Below are 21197 nucleotides of genomic sequence, written 5' to 3'. Positions count from 1 at the left end.
TGAAATTGGGCCCCCCAGTGTCATATATGGCATTTCAATGAAAGAAATTAGAGGATTATGGCTGATTTAGAAATGTGTCATAATCTTTGAGACAGCAATAATCCTGCCATTCCACAAGGGAAACAATAATATTAGTAATTTCAATTTCAACAGATTGTTTTTTCATTGTACAATATGTGTTCTATCTATCAGAGTGAGCAAAACAGCTGGTGGAATGGTTACTAAACTTTGCACCACTAAACTACTCAACTTTACACTCTTTCATCCACTGCCTTTAAACAAGAATGTCCTATTAACGTCTTCTGATTAGCGCTGTAGTAATGTTAGCATCACCGTTCACACCAAGACAAGCTTCACTGAAAGGAGAAATCTATATCAAGCCCAAAAATAATTACACAAAGTAATGAAGCTGGGAATCGATAGTGTGTTGTAACCATGGAGCCAAAGATTAAGTCTGCTTGTGAACAAAGGAGATGCACGTTAATCCCGGATTGCTTTTGTTAGAATTCCGGTGAACTAATTGGATATGTTGAGTAAAGAGCAGACAGAGAGCAATGAAGGCCATCCGGCCGGCTTCTTTATAACTCCAGTACACCACCACTCAATGACACAGGAGCTATTTTTAATTGTGCATTTGTACAAAAGAGCAATTGGTGATTCGGATGTGTCGTTAAGTAACTACATGACCCTGTAAATGTTGTAAAACCACAATAACTGAAAACTCAGTATTTGTACTAAAAGTCCACCGGAGGACAATAAAAATAATTAGTGTTGTTCTCAATGCCAACGCATGGAGTCCTAGCCAGTTCAGTCTGTTCTAAACCCACAAACAACACACAGCCAGAGGTTATGGTTCCTTTTAGCTGAAGCCTTGATGTCATCAGCAGAGTCACTTGAGGTCATGGAGAAACAACGGTTGAGCTGACTGAGAGGAAATGGGCTGGCTCAACGCTACGTGTGTATGGTAATAAGAGCATTGTCTGGTGCTTTTTGAGCATGCTGAATTGCATAAGTCACCTTGTCAAGAAAGAGACACAGTCAATCCACCCACTGACCTGTTGTGGGAGATGTAATTATCCACAGTTCCTCGCCAGATTTACACATAATTGATGCTTATTTCCTCAGGAAGGGTTGAAATCTGTATTGATTGTCAATTTAAGATGGCCAGGTTTATCACCAGGCCTTTCATCCTCCTCCCCTCTGAATCAATACAAATTTCACCCAAACAATTTCCTTCAGGCCTGCGTCAAGATTCTCAGAACAAAAGCCCCTCTCGGTCAGAACCTATCAACACAAAGACACAATGGTACCTTGAAAACAGAGGCCTACAGCCTGTGTTTCATCACACAGATGGGGTTCACCCCCAACACATTACATCTCATTACACTGCTGTCTCACACACTAATCTATGAAGTAATTTACCTTTGTTGAAGGCAATTAAATAGATTGACAGACTCATGGAAAACAGTCCCCAGAGCGCCAACACCACCACAGCTTCCTCCTGTCCCTTGGGTTGTTTTCAGAATCTCAGTGCTTGTGTGTTAGTTAGACTACGTCACTAAGGCTGGAAGGGAAAAGTACATTATGAAAAACCCGGCCACTTACATGCTAATCAATCAGGCTATATGTAATGGAAACCTCTGTTGACGGTCCCATATAATTCGTATAGGCCATCTAAGCTGCATAGCTCTCCTCATCTCAACACCTCTCAACTCCATCTATAGTGTTTCAATGGTGTCAGTTTCTGCACCACCACCTAAACAACCTCTCTCTGTCACAGCAGTGACTGATAGTGACAGAGATACAGTCCAGCACAATGAGATAGGCCACATCCCTCCATAGTGCAGCTGCTGTAGCGTAAGTAAAGCTGTCTCCCATCTGAGTCAGGCTCTGTTGTTCTGTCTCTGTGGGCCACATCCTCTCCATACTATAATGGTGTTCACTGAGCCAGAACCACATGGAGGAACACTGGGGTTGAGGGGTGAGCATCCCTCTGTGTCTCTGGAATGGATCCTCTCCAATTGGATCTAGGGAACAGAGTGGGTGCTGAATTACTGGAGCAGGAGGTCAGTCAGAATGAGGTGACAGTCAGCTGGTTGGTGCCATCGGCTGGTCACGTAATGCGACCCCTGTGGGCCTAGTCCTAGGAGATATCAGGCTCTATCCATCATGATGTCACCTGCTCTAAAATCCTATTTTCAAACAGGTTACACAGTGTGTGCATATACTTGTCATGTCATTAACTAAATCCTGTATCTTAAGAATATTGTTTATTCAGTAGCCATATCATCATAGAACATCTTATTTATCAAGCACAAATCTCTACAACTATGGGGACACAGGAGGAGCCGTTAGACTACAAAAAGCAAACAGCAAAACAAGGCCTTTGTGTTAATATTCGTCTACTGGTGGTATCTGAGGCAGACTTCATTAATTCCTAATATCACTGGAGGTCCTGTAACAGTGATTGAATTTGTGCAGGACACAGCAGCAGAGTCAGACATCAGAGCATACAGGGGAATCTCAGCCCCAAAATGACAGGAGAAAAAATATGGGCGGATGGCAAAGCATCATACTCTGTGGTAACGGACTCTAATGACTCCATTTAGCCACTTCATTTTAGCACCTCTCGCTGAATAAAACACAAACTATTTTGGTAAGGGCTTTGAGTAGAGGAGTCAAAGCACAATTACCCAGAAGCAATTGAACAACAGTAGAGTCAGCGCAGAGCTAATTGAATGACAGGCCAGGGGAATGGCACTGAAACAGATGTTGGACATTGCGGCTATCGCCAAATACAGACGACATGATACAGTTCAACAGTGTTTCTACCACTAAACAGTGTAGCACTGAGCAATGCATAAGTGGAAAAGTCATTTCATGTAATTTGATCAGTGATTATGAATACATTGTTGCTTGAACAGTGTGCATTGCAAACTCACCGCTGCCTCAGTCTGTTGTATGGATTTGACATGTTGTCTGTGTTGTACTGTAGAGTATGTTTTTCAGGAGGAGGATGAAAGCTGGGATGCCTCAGGTCATGCAGCTCATCTCTGGCCCGGAGTGAAGTTCAGTTTTTCATTCCCCAAACAAAGATGATCCTTCCCATGATCTCCTATCAGGTATCCAGAACGAGAGGGAATCAGGGGAAGATCAGCTTGGCTCTTTGTCTCCTCTTTGGCTGTGAAAGAGTGAATAAATGAGAGGGAGGCAAAGAGAAGAGGACAGAGGTTACATGAGGAATAGGCATACAGCAGCTGGAGAACACTGGTCAGGGTGATGAAACATTCCATCCGTGATGGTAACAGTGTTGAATTACAGTAGCTATGTGTTGCATTGTGTTAATGATTTTTAGTTGAAAATAGTCTGAAAAATCCACACAAAGTAGCCTAGCGTACCAAATGAACATAATACGCCACCTAATTCTGGTCTTTCAATGTGTGACATTGAGCGAAGTTGGTTTGCATGGCCCGGTGGCCTGGGTGGGTGGGGTTTGCTCATTTTCGACCATTCCCTTGACACTAATCTAACATCTCAAGATGTATTTTTCATACAACTGATTTGAGAACAAAAGGTGATGCACTATAGTACCTCGTTCCATTCAGGGAAAGCTCCTTGAATCAGGGTATGCCTAGGACCTTACTCCACTCACTGTGGTTAGAGACAAGGAAAAAAGAGGCTTGAGAGAGAGGGAACTGTTAAGAAACACTCTGTATTCTAATTGCGCAGTGCAGACCATTAAACTGCACATCTGGCTTTGCCTGCATTTCTAATAATGCGATTCATCTATTGATCTCAGTTTCTACTGTGTCGATGGCTGTTACAGGAAACAGAACAGGGGATGTGGCTATTACAGGAAACAGCTAGAGCAGGGGATGTGGCTATTACAGGAAACAGCTAGAGCAGGGGATGTGGCTATTACAGGAAACAGCTAGAGCAGGGGATGTGGCTATTGCAGGAAACAGCTAGAGTAGGGGATGTGGCTATTGCAGGAAACAGCTAGAGTAGGGGATGTGGCTATTGCAGGAAACAGCTAGAGCAGGGGATGTGGCTATTGCAGGAAACAGCTAGAGCAGGGGATGTGGCTATTGCAGGAAACAGCTAGAGCAGGGGATGTGGCTATTGCAGGAAACAGCTAGAGCAGGGGATGTGGCTATTGCAGGAAACAGCTAGAGCAGGGGATGTGGCTATTGCAGGAAACAGCTAGAGCAGGGGATGTGGCTATTGCAGGAAACAGCTAGAGTAGGGGATGTCGCTATTGCAGGAAACAGCTAGAGCAGGGGATGTGGCTATTGCAGGAAACAGCTAGAGTAGGGGATGTGGCTATTGCAGGAAACAGCTAGAGTAGGGGATGTGGCTATTGCAGGAAACAGCTAGAGCAGGAGATGTGGCTGTTACAGGACAAAGCAAGAGCAGGGGATGTGGCTGTTACAGGAAACAGCTAGAGCAGGAGAAGTGGCTGTTACAGGACAGAGCAAGAGCAGGGGATGTGGCTGTTACAGGAAACAGGGCAAGAGCATGGGATGTGGCTGTTACAGGAAACAGAGCAAGAGCAGGGGATGTGGCTGTTACAGGAAACAGGTAGAGCGGGGGATGTGGCTATTGCAGGAAACAGCTAGAGCAGGGGATGTGGCTGTTACAGGAAACAGAGCAAGAGCAGGGGATGTGGCTGTTACAGGAAACAGAGCAAGAGCAGGGGATGTGGCTGTTACAGGAAACAGATAGAGTAGGGGATGTGGCTATTGCAGGAAACAGCTAGAGCAGGGGATGAGGCTGTTACAGGAAACAGCTAGAGCAGGGGATGTGGCTGTTACAGGAAACAGCTAGAGCAGGGGATGTGGCTATTGCAGGAAACAGCTAGAGCAGGGGATGTGGCTGTTTCAGGACAGAGCAAGAGCAGGGGATGTGGCTGTTACAGGACAGAGCAAGAGCAGGGGATGTGGCTGTTCTAGGACAGAGTAAGAGCAGGGGATGTGGCTGTTACAGGACAGAGCAAGAGCAGGGGATGTGGCTGTTACAGGACAGAGTAAGAGCAGGGGATGTGGCTGTTACAGCACAGAGCAAGAGCAGGGGATGTGGCTGTTACAGGACAGAACAAGAGCAGGGGATGTGGCTGTTACAGGACAGAGCAAGAGCAGGGGATGTGGCTGATACAGGACAGAGCAAGAGCAGGGGATGTGGCTGTTAAAGGACAGAGCAAGAGCAGGGGATGTGGCTTTTACAGGACAGAGCAAGAGCAGGGGATGTGGCTGTTACAGGACAGAGTAAGAGCAGGGGATGTGGCTGTTACAGGAAACAGAGCAAGAGCAGGGGATGTGGCTGTTACAGGACAGAGCAAGAGCAGGGGATGTGGCTGTTACAGGAAACAGCTAGAGCAGGGGATGTGGCTGTTACAGGAAACAGCTAGAGCAGGGGATGTGGCTGTTACAGGAAACAGCTAGAGCAGGGGATGTGGCTGTTACAGGACAGAGCAAGAGCAGGGGATGTGGCTGTTACAGGAAACAGAGCAAGAGCAGGGGATGTGGCTGTTACAGGACAGAGCAAGAGCAGGGGATGTGGCTGTTACAGGACAGAGTAAGAGCAGGGGATGTGGCTGTTACAGGAAATAGAGCAAGAGCAGGGGATGTGGCTGTTACAGGACAGAGCAAGAGCAGGGGATGTGGCTGTTACAGGAAACAGCTAGAGCAGGGGATGTGGCTGTTACAGGAAACAGCTAGAGCAGGGGATGTGGCTGTTACAGGAAACAGCTAGAGCAGGGGATGTGGCTGTTACAGGAAACTGCTAGAGCAGGGGATGTGGCTGTTACAGGACAGAGCAAGAGCAGGGGATGTGGCTGTTACAGGACAGAGCAAGAGCAGGGGATGTGGCTGTTACAGGACAGAGCAAGAGCTGGGGATGTGGCTGTTACAGGAAAAAGAGCAAGATCAGGGGATGTGGCTGTTACAGGATAGAGCAAGAGCAGGGGATGTGACTGTTACAGGAAACAGAGAAAGAGCAGGGGATGTGGCTGATACAGGACAGAGCAAGAGCAGGGGATGTGGCTATTACAGGAAACAGCTAGAGCGGGGGATGTGGCTATTGCAGGAAACAGCAAGAGCAGGAGATGTGGCTGTTGCAGGACAGAGCAAGAGCAGGAGATGTGGCTGTTACAGGACAGAGCAAGAGCAGGAGATGTGGCTGTTACATGACAGAACAAGAGCAGGGGATGTGGCTGTTACAGGACAGAGCAAGAGCAGGAGATGTGGCTGTTACAGGACAGAACAAGAGCAGGGGATGTGGCTGTTACAGGACAGAGCAAGAGCAGGAGATGTGGCTGTTACAGGACAGAGCAAGAGCAGGAGATGTGGCTGTTACAGGACAGAACAAGAGCAGGGGATGTGGCTGTTACAGGACAGAGCAAGAGCAGGGGATGTGGCTGTTACAGGACAGAGCAAGAGCAGGAGATGTGGCTGTTACAGGACAGAGCAAGAGCAGACACACCTTGTGTTTGGACCCCTCAGATGTACTCACCTCATCTGTATTCCCATCCTTAATTATGTTAACTACAGTATTTCTGACAACATTTATTTATTTTTATTTAACCAGGTAGGCCAGTTGAGAAGTTCTCATTTACAACTGCGACCTGACCAAGATAAAGCAAAGCAGTGTGACACAAACAACAACACAGAGTTACACATGGAATAAACAAACATACAGTCAATAACACAATATAAAAGTTTATATACAGTGTGTGCAAATGAAGTAAAATTAGGGAGGTAAGGCAATAAATAGGCCATAGTGGTGAAATAATTTCAATTAAGCAAATAAACACTCCAGTGATAGATGTGCAGAAGATGAATGTGCAAGTAGAGATACTGGGGTGCAAAGGTGCGAAAAAAACAAATATAAATAAAATAAATAACAAAATGGGGATGAAATGGTTAGATGGCTATTTAGAGATGGGCTATATACAGGTGCAGTGATCTGTAAGCTGCTCTGACAGCTGATGCTTAAAGTTAGTGAGGGAGATATGAGTCTCCAGATTCAGTGACTTTTGCCATTTGTTCCAGTAATTGTGAACATAGAACTGGAAGGAAAGGCGGCCAAAGGAGAAATTGGCTTTCGGGGTGACCAGTGAAATATACCTGCTGTAGTGCGTGCTACGGGTTGGTGCTGCTATGGTGACCAGTGAGCTGAGATAAGGCAGGTCTTTACCAAGCAAAGACTTATAGATGACCAGTGGGTTTGGCAATGAAAATGAAGCGAGGGCCAGCCAACGAGAGCATACAGGTCGCAGTGGTGGGTAGTATATGGGGCTTTGGGGACGAAACGGATGGCACTGTGATAGACTGCATCCAATTTGCTGAGTAGAGTGTTGGAGGCTATTTTGTAAATGACATCGCCGAAGTCAAGGATCTGTAGGATAGTCAGTTTTATGAGGGTATGTTTGCAGAACGAGTGAACGATGCTTTGTTGCGAAATAGGAAACCAATTCTAGATTTAATTTTGATTTGTAGATGCTTAATGTGAGTCTGGAAGGAGAGTTTACAGTCTAGCCAGACACCTAGGTATTTGTAGTTGTCCACATATTCCGAACCGTCCAGATTGGTGATGCTGGGAGGGGGGGGGCAGGTGTGGGTAGCGATCGGATGAAGAGCATACATTTAGTTTTACTTGTATTTAAGAGTAGTTGGAGGCCACGGAAGGAGAGTTGTATGGCATTGAAGCTCATCTGGAGGTTAGTTAACACAGTGTCCAAAGAAGGGCCAGAAGTATACAGAATGGTGTGGTCTGCGTAGAGGTGGATCAGAGAATCACCAACCGCAAGAGCGACATCATTGATGTATACAGAGAAAAGAGCCGGCCCGAGAATAGAACCCTGTGGCACCCCCATAGAGACTGCCAGAGGCACTCCGATTTGACACACTGAGTTAAACAGGGTCCTGTGGGTGGCTGGGTGGAAGAGGTGCTGGATGATTTTACCTCTCTTTGTCTGTAATGAGGCTGGGGACCGGGAGAGAGGGGCAGCCCACTGTGTTGGGGAGGGCTTGGGGGGGATGGTGGGCAGGCACCCTTTGATGGCTGCTGATGAGTGGCGAGTATCTCCAGACACTGGGATGAGAGCTGGCAGGGCCTGGGTCTTTCCAGATGGGGCCTCATCTGGCCTTACCTCCCCAGCCCTCCCCTGTCCTCAGATCCTCTCTACTGAAGAGTGGAGTGCAGCCCAGTAAAGCCCCGCTCATTTCAGCCCAAATGAAGATGAGAGGTGTCTGGTAGATCAAAAGTGGAGACTGACTGCCAGACGGTTCAAAGAGATCCAAGGCTGACATTTAGGGTTTGACTACAGACCGGGAGGGGAGGTGGAAAGGTTAGGTTTTGGGGGATTGAATAACGTACAGAAAAAGTGACAGATGGGAACAGTGGAATATGAATTGTTGAATATCAATCAAGAATACAAAGACAAAGAGTAGAGATGTGAGGGACAATGCTAGAGGGGAGCGGAGGAAAGACTATGAGTGGTTTGAGTGGTTCGAGTCCTGAATGCTGATTGACTTTTTACTGTTCTAATTACATTTATAACCAGTTTATAATAGCTATAAGGCACCTTGGGGGTTGTGGTATATGGCCAATATTCCACGTTTAAGGGCTGTATCCAGAGAAAACAGTCCCTCAATTGAAATGCTAATACAATATTCCCTTTCTGCTCTGAATATGCCAGACATCTTCCTCGTCATTAACCCTCAAATCCCCAAGCAGCATGGAGGAGCTTATAGGGTTGGAGAGGAGGAAGGATGCTCTTGGAATTCCACCATTTAGCCGGCAGCAGGCAGTTGGCTGGGGCTGATTGGAGCATTATAAACTCTGGATTGAAAAATAACTTCCTTTGTGTTTGCCCTCACCTCATTTGTAAAGCTCTCCTCAAATCTGTTTCACATTTGCCCATGATAGCAATCACAAAATAGTGGATGCTGCTGACTGTTAATCAAAATGAGCTTTTTTCGTTCCAAATAACAAACTGTCCCTGGACAATCCCATTGAGCATACATTGGTGGACAAAAACCAATTATTGATATGAATGTTCTCATACTTGTCACAGTAATTGAACTCTACATTGCTTTGGTTGCATCATTTAAAGTTGAACACAGATTAATGTGTGAATCTTCGCTTTGAAAATTGCCTGGGCAGAAGCTAAAAGCTCATTTAATGGGCACGATGAGCAGTATGACACTAGGTAAGAGGTTTCCTTCTTATGGCTGCCATCCCATTAACAGGATAATTGTCATCAACAACCGCTGAATTGCATAGTGCCACATTCAAATAATATTACTAAAAATATTTATATTCATGAAATCACAGGTGCAATATAGCAAAACACAGCTTAGCCTTTTGTTAATCCACCTGTCGTCTCAGATTTTGAAAATATGCTTCGCAGCAAAAGCAATCCAAGCGTTTATCAAGCAAGTTTATCGATTGCTCGACAAAGCATTATGTACACCTAGCATCAAGTAGCTTGGTCACGAAAATCAGAAAAGCAATCAAATTAATCGTTTTCACTCACGAGACTCCCAGTTACACAATAAATGTTCCTTTTGTTCCATAAAGATTATTTTTATATGTCTGAAGACTGTTGACACCTTGAGGAAGCGATAGGAAAAGGAATCTGGTTGATATGCCTTTAAATGGAGCAAAGGCAGGCTATGGAACATGGAGTTTTCAAAATAGAAGCCACCTCCTGGTTTGATTTTCCTCAGGGTTTCGCCTGGAATATCAGTTCTGTTATACTGACAGACAATATTTTGACAGTTTTGGAAACTGTAGAGTGTTTTCTATCCAATACTAATAATAATATGCATATATTAGCAACTGAGACTGGGGAGCTGGCCGTTTACTCTGGGCACCTTTTCATCCAAGCTACTCAATACTGCCCCTGCAGCCATAAGAATTAATGTGAAGGTTCTTTTCGGCCAGCTTTTCTCTCCACTAAGTAGAGAGGGGCCTAAAGAGAGGTGCTGTCTACTCTTCAGGACATTATTATTTATTGACGACCATTTACAATCACTCAAATAATGGTGACTATGAGTTTAGCAATCCTTACAAGTACAGTACATGAACTAAGAGGAAAGAACATGTTATAATAAATTAAGGCCTGCAACTGCATAATTGTATGACTCAATCCAGTCCTGTCATTCCCCTCCATACTGTCCTTTCAGAGGAGCAAAGATTTCCAATGCATGGTAGATTCCTCCATGGAGCTCCTTGGAAAGCCCCCCTCCCCCAATCCCCCTGAACAGAGAGCTAAGCAGCATCCCCCATGGGTCTGGTCTGTGTGGAGGGAGGTTGTGGCTGGGCTGCCTGTCCAAGCCCTGGGAGTCAATCGATGCAAATCACTGGAAACCTCTGAGGAGAAAAGAGTAGGAGAACATAACTATGCACTCAGTGATGCCCTCCATCTGTCCTGCTCATCTGTAAACTGACTATCTCTATCCCACAAACCACATAACACCATCTCAGATCACCCTCATATACATTTTAGTAATTTAGGAGACACTCTTATCCAGAGGGACTAACAGTGGTGAGTGCCTACGGTTTTAGTACTAGTCCATGGTGGGCATTGAACCCACAACCTTTGCTATGCAAGCGCCATTCTCTAGCAACTGCTCAACACGGGACCCTCACATCAAAGACTATGTAATAATTGTCAAAAACAGTGTGCTGGGTAATCAACCTGGGTGTAGATTGTCAGGTGCATTCATGTTCAGAAAAGAAAAGGATCAAATCGACATCTTAACATCCTAACAAAAAATGTTAAGCATGTTCCTCTAAGATGGTATGCTGTGCATTCAGGAAAGTATTCAGACCCGTTTACTTTTTCCACATTTTGTTAAGTTACAGTCTAATTCTAAAATGTATGCTTTTTTCCACATATACCCAATAACGACAATGTGAAAACTGATTTTTTGAATTTTTACAAATGTATTAAAAATGTAAAATAAACAGAAATCCCTTATTTACATAAATATTCAGACCCTTTGCGATGAGACACAGAATTGAGCTCAAGTGCATCCTGTTTCCATTAATCATCCTTGAGTTGTTTCTACAACTTGATTGGAATCCAGCTGTGGTAAAGTCAATTGATTGAACATGATTTGGAAAGGCAAACACCTGTCCATGTAAGGTCCCACAGTTGACAGTGCATGTCAGAAGAAAAACCAAGCCACAAGGAAGAAGGAATTGTCCTTAGAGCTCAGAGACAGTATTGTGACGAAGCTCAGATCTGGGGAAGGGTACCTGTTACAGGAATTAAATTCCTCTATGTTTTAACAACCAATTCAAATTAAACACTGTCAATTCATAAGGATATGTATGACCCTTATTAGTATAAAAATGGACAGGGCCCAGTCTTAAAGTCAAACAGCAGCCTTTATTCACGAGAGTACTGCTCCTTACACATTTTACCACAGGTTATAAGCTGAAAATGACGTCATTAGTTTCAGTACCAACCCATGCCATCTCCGCTCTAATACAAAGGCTGTATGGTTCTCACATCATCTCTCCCTATTAAGATGATATATGACTTGAGCTTCGGACAGCTGGTGTAGATAAGCCTTCTAGCCAGTCTGGCTATGAGTTCATTCATTTCTACCATGGTGCAGACAGTCATTGTTCTAATTCTTGATTATATTTACACACATTATATTCAGTACTAAGATTTAAAAGAAAATTCATACATATACAGTAACATAATAGTATTCTGATTAGTACATATACAGTAACATAATAGTATTCTGATTAGTCAGTCCTGATTGAAATGTATACATAATTAGTCATCATTGATAAAAATTCCCTTAACATATCCAACCTTTGATTAAATATTATACATCCAATCACACATGCAGTTCTATTGTAATATTAAAAAGTTATTTTTATCAGAAATATTCTTTGTTATCAAAACATCACCGAAACATAACCCACGACTGTTTCCTAGGCCTACATCAGAATCATCATACATACATCAGAACTCTTCTTATCAGTCTAATACTAGGGTGTCGACCAATATTGAAACAAGATACAACCTAACCTCCCTAAACATCAAAAATGGTCTCATCAAATATAAATTCCCCGCAAATGAAGGATCCAGATTTGTCCACTTGTTCTGTAGACATGCATTCAGCACTCCACGGGTCAGAACCTGGAATCGGCTGGTACCTCATCCTCTATTGTCATCGATTTCTCCAGAGTCCTGGAAATAAGGCCTCGTACACAGGGAATTAGACAACAGCCCCATAAAAATAAAACAGTCACACAAGTGAATGTAGTCCATAATACAGTGATCATAATATTTTTCCATTTTCCAAACGTACTATCAAACCAATTAGTCAGATAAGTATCCACCCGAGAGTTTTCTGCCAAACCGTGAGCCAGGGTGGTCAAACCAGCTGAGGCTTCGTCACTGATTCGTCCGGAGCTGTGTTATTTGGGATGTAAGCACAAACATGGCCCCGAAAATCACGCATACTCCTCCCTTTTCAGCCAATAACATATCTAATGCAATTCTATTCTGCCAAGCCATTAGGCTGGTTGCTTCAGTCTGTTCTGCAAAACCTTTAATAGCATCTCTGGTATAATTGGTAAAGCGCTGTTGATTATAATAAATATAATTAATCCAGTCCACGTTCTTATTGAGAGTAGACCACCCGGAAATGCTTCACTCTAATCCTGCTAGGATCTGATTTCTTGCTTTGAACTCATCTGGCACCCCCCTGGAACCCCAATGTTATCAATGTATACTTTGTCATCAAAAGACCCAGACGGAGTAGCTCTTTTCACCCGTTTGGCTAAACTTCATGTCTTGGTCTTGAATGATTGTGAAAGGCATTCCCAAATGTACAAGGAGCATAATCCTGTCCAATCTGCCGGTAAAACCTCGCCCTGACGCCCTGCTATTTATATATGTTCTTAAATATATATATTTACTGATTTAAACAGTAATTCCTTTCTCTCCTATCTCTCAAATGCCACTAAAAGTTTCACTGTTTGACTATCTAAAATCATTGATTTTAGAAAAACCATAAGTGGCCATCTCTAAAGTCTATAAGTGGCAATCTCTAAAGTCCTTACATTTCCTTAATCAATCTATCTTAATCCTTACAATAATCCTAAATCATCACAGATGTCCTATATTCCTGTTAAATGTAATACTATTTTTTTAAAAACCTCTGAATAGTCAAACAAAGCAAAAACAAATGCTAACTATATTCAAAATCCTTCCTACACTTACAAGCTCTTTCCTTCAGAGATCCTCAGTATTCTATCTGACAATAACATGAATTTAATATATGTTGCATAGTGTGGAATACCTTATCTACAGTAATTTATCACCCCTAAGAACTGAAACTTATTTTTCTATGTAATTTCCTGCCCTATTGGCTTAATAAGGTGTCCTGTCCAAACCCCAAAGGACCATGTTTTATCTCCCCCTATTTATTCTCAATGATAAATAGGATTATTTTCTGTTGTAATACCAAATCAATAATAGCCAATTCAAAAACTTCACAGCTAATATTGTAAAACAGAATCCTGAAACACTTTCTCTTCAGTGATTCAAACAATAATTCTAAAACCCAAACTAAAACTCCATTATAATTAATTTACCTTAAAACTTGTAACCTAAAATACTTGTAACCCACAAATTCATTATACAAATGGCTCTCCCTTGAGACTGATCAGACCGCAAAAGATAGCCATGATAAGGTCAATAGGTCATACCACCCTTTTATAGTCAAGTTCTATACTACATTAGACATATTAAAGAACCCTTTATCCTTAAAAAAAAATTCACTTGTGTAATTACAACTCATAAAATAAAAACTCATAAAGTTCCATATGTGAGCGTGCCTCTTTAAAATACCTTTGCACTAAAACAAATAGTCCTAACAAATGTTTTATGTGTATATATTTGCAAACCTTAATGAATAAACAATTTAATAAACTTCCAGGTCTTTTTCAATTTGGTCATTTATTCCCTCAATCTCACCCACTCTCCCAAGATTATAATCCCAGGAAACATCTAAAAGTGAGACAACATCAATTTTCCCAGAAGAAAACAAAACGCCTAACTAGCATTCACTATGCTACTTCGATTCAGAAACTCAAAAGTGAACTATAAACTAAACCTAATGATAATTCCCCTTTACCTCAAATCATTCATCATAAGTTTTAAACAACGTCAATGTATACATTTACTTGAATGAACATGCTACCCTTAGATACAATTAACCAGATAACATTATTATCCAATGTATTACTTATTCCCTCTGCCGCAAATGTTGTACATTTCTCAGTGTAAGAAATCCGTAATTTATCCCAGATATTTAATAAAAATGTAAACGCATTCTCCCATGGCTCCTTCAATTTACATATTTTAGATAACTTCCATCCGTCCCGGAATAAGGAATCCTACTTAAACACACCAGAATACAATGTTTAATTAAGTTAAATCAAACCCTAAAATTGAACCAAATAAACAAACCACTTGTATCAGCAAAAAACGAACTAAACAAAAACTCACTACTATAATGCTTCAGATGACTAAATTCCTCAGAGACTCACGTTTACATCTCAATAAAACAAATCATCATCTGCATGTTCCTCAAGAAAAACACAACTGCCCCTGTTACAGATGTCTACGTATCAGGGGAAAAGCTCAAATAACCAAATTCAACCTAGCTAATTTCCTGAAACATGGAATGATGTTTTACTATAGAGGTTGCTTTTCAACATTAATACCCTAACATTGTTCCACATAATGGAAACAGTGCTCAAATTCACTGGTGTTACATAAACAATCAATAGCCATCAAAATCCATTATCACCATGTTTTACGATTCAGACATCCAGTCTCCCTTTCTCTTGGCCTAATACAGTCCAAATAAATGCCACAAATCAATGATTCCCACCTAGCGAATCAGCTGCTAGTTTGTAGCATCTTTCCTGACTATCCTGACGACTTACACATTTTTAAAAATGTATTTTGAAATTTTTATCAACTTCTGAAAAGTGACTCAAAACAATAATGCACGCATTTTCCTTCTAAAAGACAAACAATTTTCTCCATTACCCCCAGTCACAACATAATTTCCGTGGCGACAAAAGTGCCTTGCAAGTGATGTCATCAACAAGCGCTCAACCTCGACCCAATCCGTAACGACTTTCAATGAATTGTAAATAATTGTTGGCTGTCTGCAGCAACAGTAGTACGGTTTCGATAAACCAAACCTAATTTATCACATCTGTTCAAATCTTGAATTATAATTTACAACATCAACCAACATCTCTAAATTCGCTAATTTTATAAAAACATTTTGATGGGCATAAATCGTAATTGTCTCTTCGTTATTATTTAGAATTCATTTTGATTTAAGTAACTGTCTTGTCTTTGACTTAGCATTTTAATTACGACTCTATTCCCAATACATTATTCACTTGTCTAATTAAAACTCCTAATAATCCATATGTGAGTGTACCCCTTTAAGATATCTTGTCTCTGGGAACAGGGAAATCCCCTTAACCCAAACTTTTACTACAACAACGAAACCTAATAATTATGATAATCCCTTCACATCATTCATTTTTAATCCCTCGATGTTTCATGTAACTCATTGAGTATATCATCAAATTGTTGTCCCAAAATATTTTATACACTGCCATACACTCAAACCACTATGATAAACGTGCACTGTACCTTTAAGATAAGACATTTACTTGTTCCCCGTAATGAAAACAGATCATGTTTTTAGAATACGTGAACAGAGCAAAGTACAGAGATCCTTGAAAACCTGCTCCAGAGCGCTCAGGACCTCAGACTGTGGCAAATGTTCACCTTCCAACAGGACACCGACCCTAAGCACACATCCAAAACAACACAGGAGTGGCTTCGGGACAAGTCTCTGAATGCCCTTGAGTGGCCCAGCCAGAGCCCGGATTTGAACCCAACTGAACATCTCTGCAGAGACCTGAAAATAGCTGTGCAGCAACGCTCCCCATTTAATTATTTTATTTTTCATATGTTTGCAAAAATGTCTAAAAACCTGTTTTTGCTTTGTCATTATAGTGTGTAGATTGATGAGGGCAAAAAATATTTTATAAATTTTAGAATAAGGTTGTAAGGTAACAAAATGTGAAAAAAGTCAAGGTGTCTTTATACTTTCCAAATGCTCTGGATAATGTACGTATTATACTCAGTCTAGTTATGGCACAAGTTCACAATGAAGCAGCATCAAGCTCACACAATCAACCTCCGCCAATCAAAATTGTAAAATTAAAATGCAAATGCTGAAAGCTTTCTCCAGACAGTTAAGCGTAATGAAAAGTAACTTAATATTGCATTCATTTTTAAATGCCAGGAATAGGAGATGCATGTAAGAACGTCTTCAGAGTGGACATCTGACACCTTTTTTAATTAGTTAAAGACTTGCATGTGTGTGTCTGGAGAAAAAAGTAGGAGAATGGCCTTTTTCATATCTTAATTTATTTTTTATTCTTCTTAATCCAGACCTATCCAGTCAATCTTTGCATTATGATATCATATGGAATTATATAGTCATTGTATCATACAGTGTAACCAGTATGGGAGTAAAATGTACAACCACTTTGCTTCAGAGGGATTGAGTGTGCATCACCCATAGCATTGATCATTCCACGCATTGCGTCTCCGCACAAAATTAAAATGAAGTCTGTGGTTGTCTTCCTAGCCATCTGGTAATTCTCCTAGTGAAAATGTGAGTGTTAGAGATGTGGTGGAGGAGCGTGTGCCGGTTGTCTCATCTGTTCCTGGTTAAGTTTGGGAGAGTTGTCTCTCGCCTTGACACTGTCATCAAAGAACTGAAATTAAGCGTGTCGGGTTTGGGGGAGCTGGGGGTGTATTTTGCTTTGCAGATTAGCGAGGGGTTCCTTGGGCGTTATGAAGAGTGAGGAGTAGTAGGATCTCTAAGATGTAAAGGGTTAATCATGTGCCTCAGTGAGCAGTGAAGAGACAAGAAGAGGTCCAAACAGGTGGTGCAGCTTCTCTATCAGAGACTTCACACCAGAGGGGGCTGGTGAAGGGAGATTGTCTCATAATAATGAACGGAATGGAGTAAATAGAATGGAATCAAATGCATGAAAACCAGGTGTTAGATGTGTTTGAGATCCTTCCCTTCAGCCATTACTGTGAGCCCGTGCTCCCCATTTAAAGTGCCACCACTGTTTCACACACACTGAGCATTTTGCAACCACACTCAGTCGTCCTGACTCTGTGAAGAGGCACACGTTCACTGATCATTTTCCACAGTTGATATTCAAAGATTGTTGCTAGGATAAAGACTTGAATTTGGTCAAGTGAATAGATACATAATGATTAAGAGAAAAGCAGTTCTCCTTTAGTATGAAGCCTGTGATATAATCAGAAGAGAAGCCGCTGATCAGTGTGTCAATGTAAAATGTCAGTGAACCTCCGTAGGGTTAGGGTTAAGTCTAGGGTTAGAGCTGAGCCGGGATGTGGACAGGAAGCTGGGGTTAGGGTTGAACTGGGATGTGGACATGAAGCTAGGGTTAGGGTTGAATCAGGATGTGGACATGAAGCTAGGGTTAGGGTTGAACCAGGATGTGGACATGAAGCTAGGGTTAGGGTTGAATCAGGATGTGGACATGAAGCTAGGGTTAGGGTTGAACCAGGATGTGGACATGAAGCTAGGGTTAGGGTTGAACCAGGATGTGGACATGAAGCTAGGGTTAGGGTTGAACCAGGATGTGGACATGAAGCTAGGGTTACATGCTGATCAGACCGGACACATCGCGTGCGCAAGCGTCACAAAATAAATTTAGAAATCCATGTTATTCAATTATTGCACCCACACTGCTCGTGCTACGAGCATCTGCGTTGCCAAGGGCTAAAATAGAACTCCTTTCCATTTCTGACGCAGATCGCGCTGAAAGTCCTGCCTCTCCCATCTCCTCATTGGTTTATAGAAGCAGGTACCCAATTGCCATCTCCTCACTGGTTATACCCACGTGGGTGATTGAAAGACAAACTGTTTTGCCGGTGGTCGTGGTAATACTATGAAAGTTTGAATGCTATCACCATATAAGTTCAAAGATGAAAAAGCCTGGAAAGAGGAGAGATGACTAGAAACGATTCTGTTGGCTGTTTTATGTGTGGAATTATTGTCGGAGTATAGAACTTGTGCTTTTCAGGTAAAATAACAACTCAATGTTTATATCCCAGGACAAATTAGCTAGCAACAGCAAGCTAGCGAAATAGGACTAATTGGCTAAGCTAACTGGCTAAATTGTCATACATGTTTAATGCTTTACGACCTGTCCCCATATTAATGTCATTGGTTCAGAGTTTGTTTTGATATTTATACCTGCGTGTCGAGATTGCTTTTGGTGTGTGATTGCTTTTGGTGTAGGGGGGCAAAATGCATTTATGCACGATAGCGCACGATGGCGCATGCGCGCAGCCGGTTTGGGTTCCGTGTTAGGGTTTAACCAGGATGTGGACATGAAGCTAGGGTTAGGGTTGGTTAAGCCAGGATGTTGACATGAAGCTAGGGTTAGGGAGGGTTAAGCCAGGATGTAGACATGAAGCTAGGGTTAGGGTTGGTTAAGCCAGGATGTTGACATGAAGCTAGGGTTAGGTAGGGTTTAACCAGGATGTGGACATGAAGCTAGGGTTAGGGTTGGTTAAGCCAGGATGTTGACATGAAGCTAGGGTTAGGTAGGGTGTAACCAGTATGTGGACATGAAGCTAGGGTTAGGGAGGGTTAAGCCAGGATGTGGACATGAAGCTAGGGTTTAGGACAGTTAAGCCAGGATGTTGACATGAAGATAAGGTTAAGTAGGGTTGAACCAGGATGTTGACATGAAGCTAGGGTTAGGGAGGGTTTAACCAGGATTTTGACATGAAGCAAGGGTTAGGTAGGGTTAAGCCAGGATGTTGACATGAAGCCAGTGTTAGGGAGAGTTTAACCAGGATGTGGACATGAAGCTAGGGTTAGGGAGGGTTTAACCAGGATGTGGACATGAAGCTAGGGTTAAGGACAGTTAAACCAGGATGTTGACATGAAGCTAGGGTTAGGGAGGGTTAAGCCAGGATGTGGACATGAAAGCTAGGGTTAGGGAGGGTTAAGCCAGGATGTTGACATGAAGCTAGGGTTAGGGAGTGTTTAACCAGGATGTGGACATGAAGCTAGGGTTTTAACCAGGATGTGGACATGAAGCCAGGGTTAGAGAGAGTTTAACCAGGACGTGGACATGAAACTAGGGTTAGGGAGGGTTTAACCAGGATGTGGACATGAAGCTAGGGTTAAGGACAGTTAAGCCAGGATGTTGATCTGAAGTTAGGGTTAGGGAGGGTTTAACCAGGATGTGGACATGAAGCTAGGGTTAGGGAGGGTTTAACCAGGATGTGGACATGAAGCTAGGGTTAAGGACAGTTAAGCCAGGATGTAGACATGAAGTTTGGGTTAGGGAGGGTTAAGCCAGGATGTGGACATGAAGCTAGGGTTAGCGAGGGTTTAACCAGGATGTAGACATTAAGCTAAGGTTAGGGAGAGTTTAACCAGGATGTGGACATGAAGCTAGGGTTAGGGAGGGTTTAACCAGGATGTGGACATGAAGCTAGGGTTTTAACCAGGATGTGGACATGAAGCCAGGGTTAGAGAGAGTTTAACCAGGATGTGGACATGAAACTAGGGTTAGGGAGGGTTTAACCAGGATGTGGACATGAAGCTAGGGTTAAGGACAGTTAAGCCAGGATGTTGATCTGAAGTTAGGGTTAGGGAGGGTTTAACCAGGATGTGGACATGAAGCTAGGGTTTTAACCAGGATGTGGACATGAAGCCAGGGTTAGAGAGAGTTTAACCAGGATATGGACACGAAGCTAGGGTTAGGGAGGGTTTAACCAGGATGTGGACATGAAGCTAGGGTTAAGGACAGTTAAGCCAGGATGTTGACCTGAAGTTAGGGTTAGGGAGGGTTTAACCAGGATGTGGACATGAAGCTAGGGTTAGGGAGGGTTTAACCAGGATGTGGACATGAAGCTAGGGTTAGGGAGGGTTTAACCAGGATGTGGACATGAAGTTTGGGTTAGGGAGGGTTAAGCCAGGATGTGGACCTGAAGCTAGGGTTAGGGAGGGTTTAACCAGGATGTGGACATGAAGCTAGGGTTAGGGAGGGTTTAACCAGGATGTGGACATGAAGCTAGGGTTAGGGAGGGTTTAACCAGGATGTGGACATGAAGCTAGGGTTAGGTAGGGTTTAACCAGGATGTGGACATGAAGCTTGGGTTAGGGGGGATTTAACCAGGATGTGGACAGGAAGCTAGGGTTAGGGAGGGTTTAACCAGGATGTGGACATGAAGCTAGGGTTAGGGAGGGTTAATTCCAGGATGTGGACATGAATTTAGGGTTAGGGTTGAACCAGGATGTTGACATGACGCTTAGGTTAGGGAGGGTTTAACCAGGATGTGGACATGAAGCTAGGGTTGGGGAGATTTTAACCAGGATGTGGACATGAAGCTAGGGTTAGGGAGGGTTAAGACAGGATGTGGACATGAAAGTTAGGGTTAGGGAGGGTTAAGCCATGATGTTGGCATGAAGCTAGGGTTAGGGAGAGTTTAACCAGGATGTGGACATGAAGCTAGGGTTAGGAAGGGTTTAATCAGGATGTTGACATGATGCTAGGGTTAGGGAGGGTTTAACCAGGATGCTGTATACTCTGACGAGGACTAGTCACAGGTCTGTATAATCTGACGAGCACTAGTCACAGGTCTATATAATCTGACGAGCACTAGTCACAGGGCTGTATAATCTGACGAGCACTTGTCACAGGTCTGTATAATCTGACGAGCACTAGTCACAGGGCTGTATACTCTGACGAGCACTAGTCACAGGGCTGTATACTCTGACGAGCACTAGTCACAGGGCTGTATACTCTGACGAGCACTAGTCACAGGTCTGTATAATCTGACGAGCACTCGTCACAGGTCTGTATAATCTGACGAGCACTAGTCACAGGGCTGTATACTCTGACGAGCACTAGTCACAGGTCTGTATAATCTGACGAGCACTAGTCACAGGTCTGTATAATCTGATGAGCACTCGTCACAGGTCTGTATAATCTGACGAGCACTAGTCACAGGGCTGTATAATCTGACGAGCACTAGTCACAGGTCTGTA

At 42.9% G+C, this 21197-nt stretch overlaps 1 protein-coding gene across 1 annotated transcript in view; it reads right to left on the bottom strand.

The window, feature by feature from the left end:
* Positions 1 to 21197, bottom strand: part of LOC127909032 (uncharacterized protein DDB_G0271670-like) — a gene marked incomplete at its 3' end in the record, with an annotated part of 109121 nt that overhangs the window by 62849 nt on the left and 25075 nt on the right. The window lies entirely within an intron of this gene.

The sequence above is a fragment of the Oncorhynchus keta genome, chromosome 18 (assembly GCF_023373465.1).
Source record: "Oncorhynchus keta strain PuntledgeMale-10-30-2019 chromosome 18, Oket_V2, whole genome shotgun sequence".
In the NCBI taxonomy this organism is placed as follows: Eukaryota; Metazoa; Chordata; class Actinopteri; order Salmoniformes; family Salmonidae; genus Oncorhynchus; species Oncorhynchus keta.
This window is presented reverse-complemented; position numbering and strand designations above follow the sequence as displayed.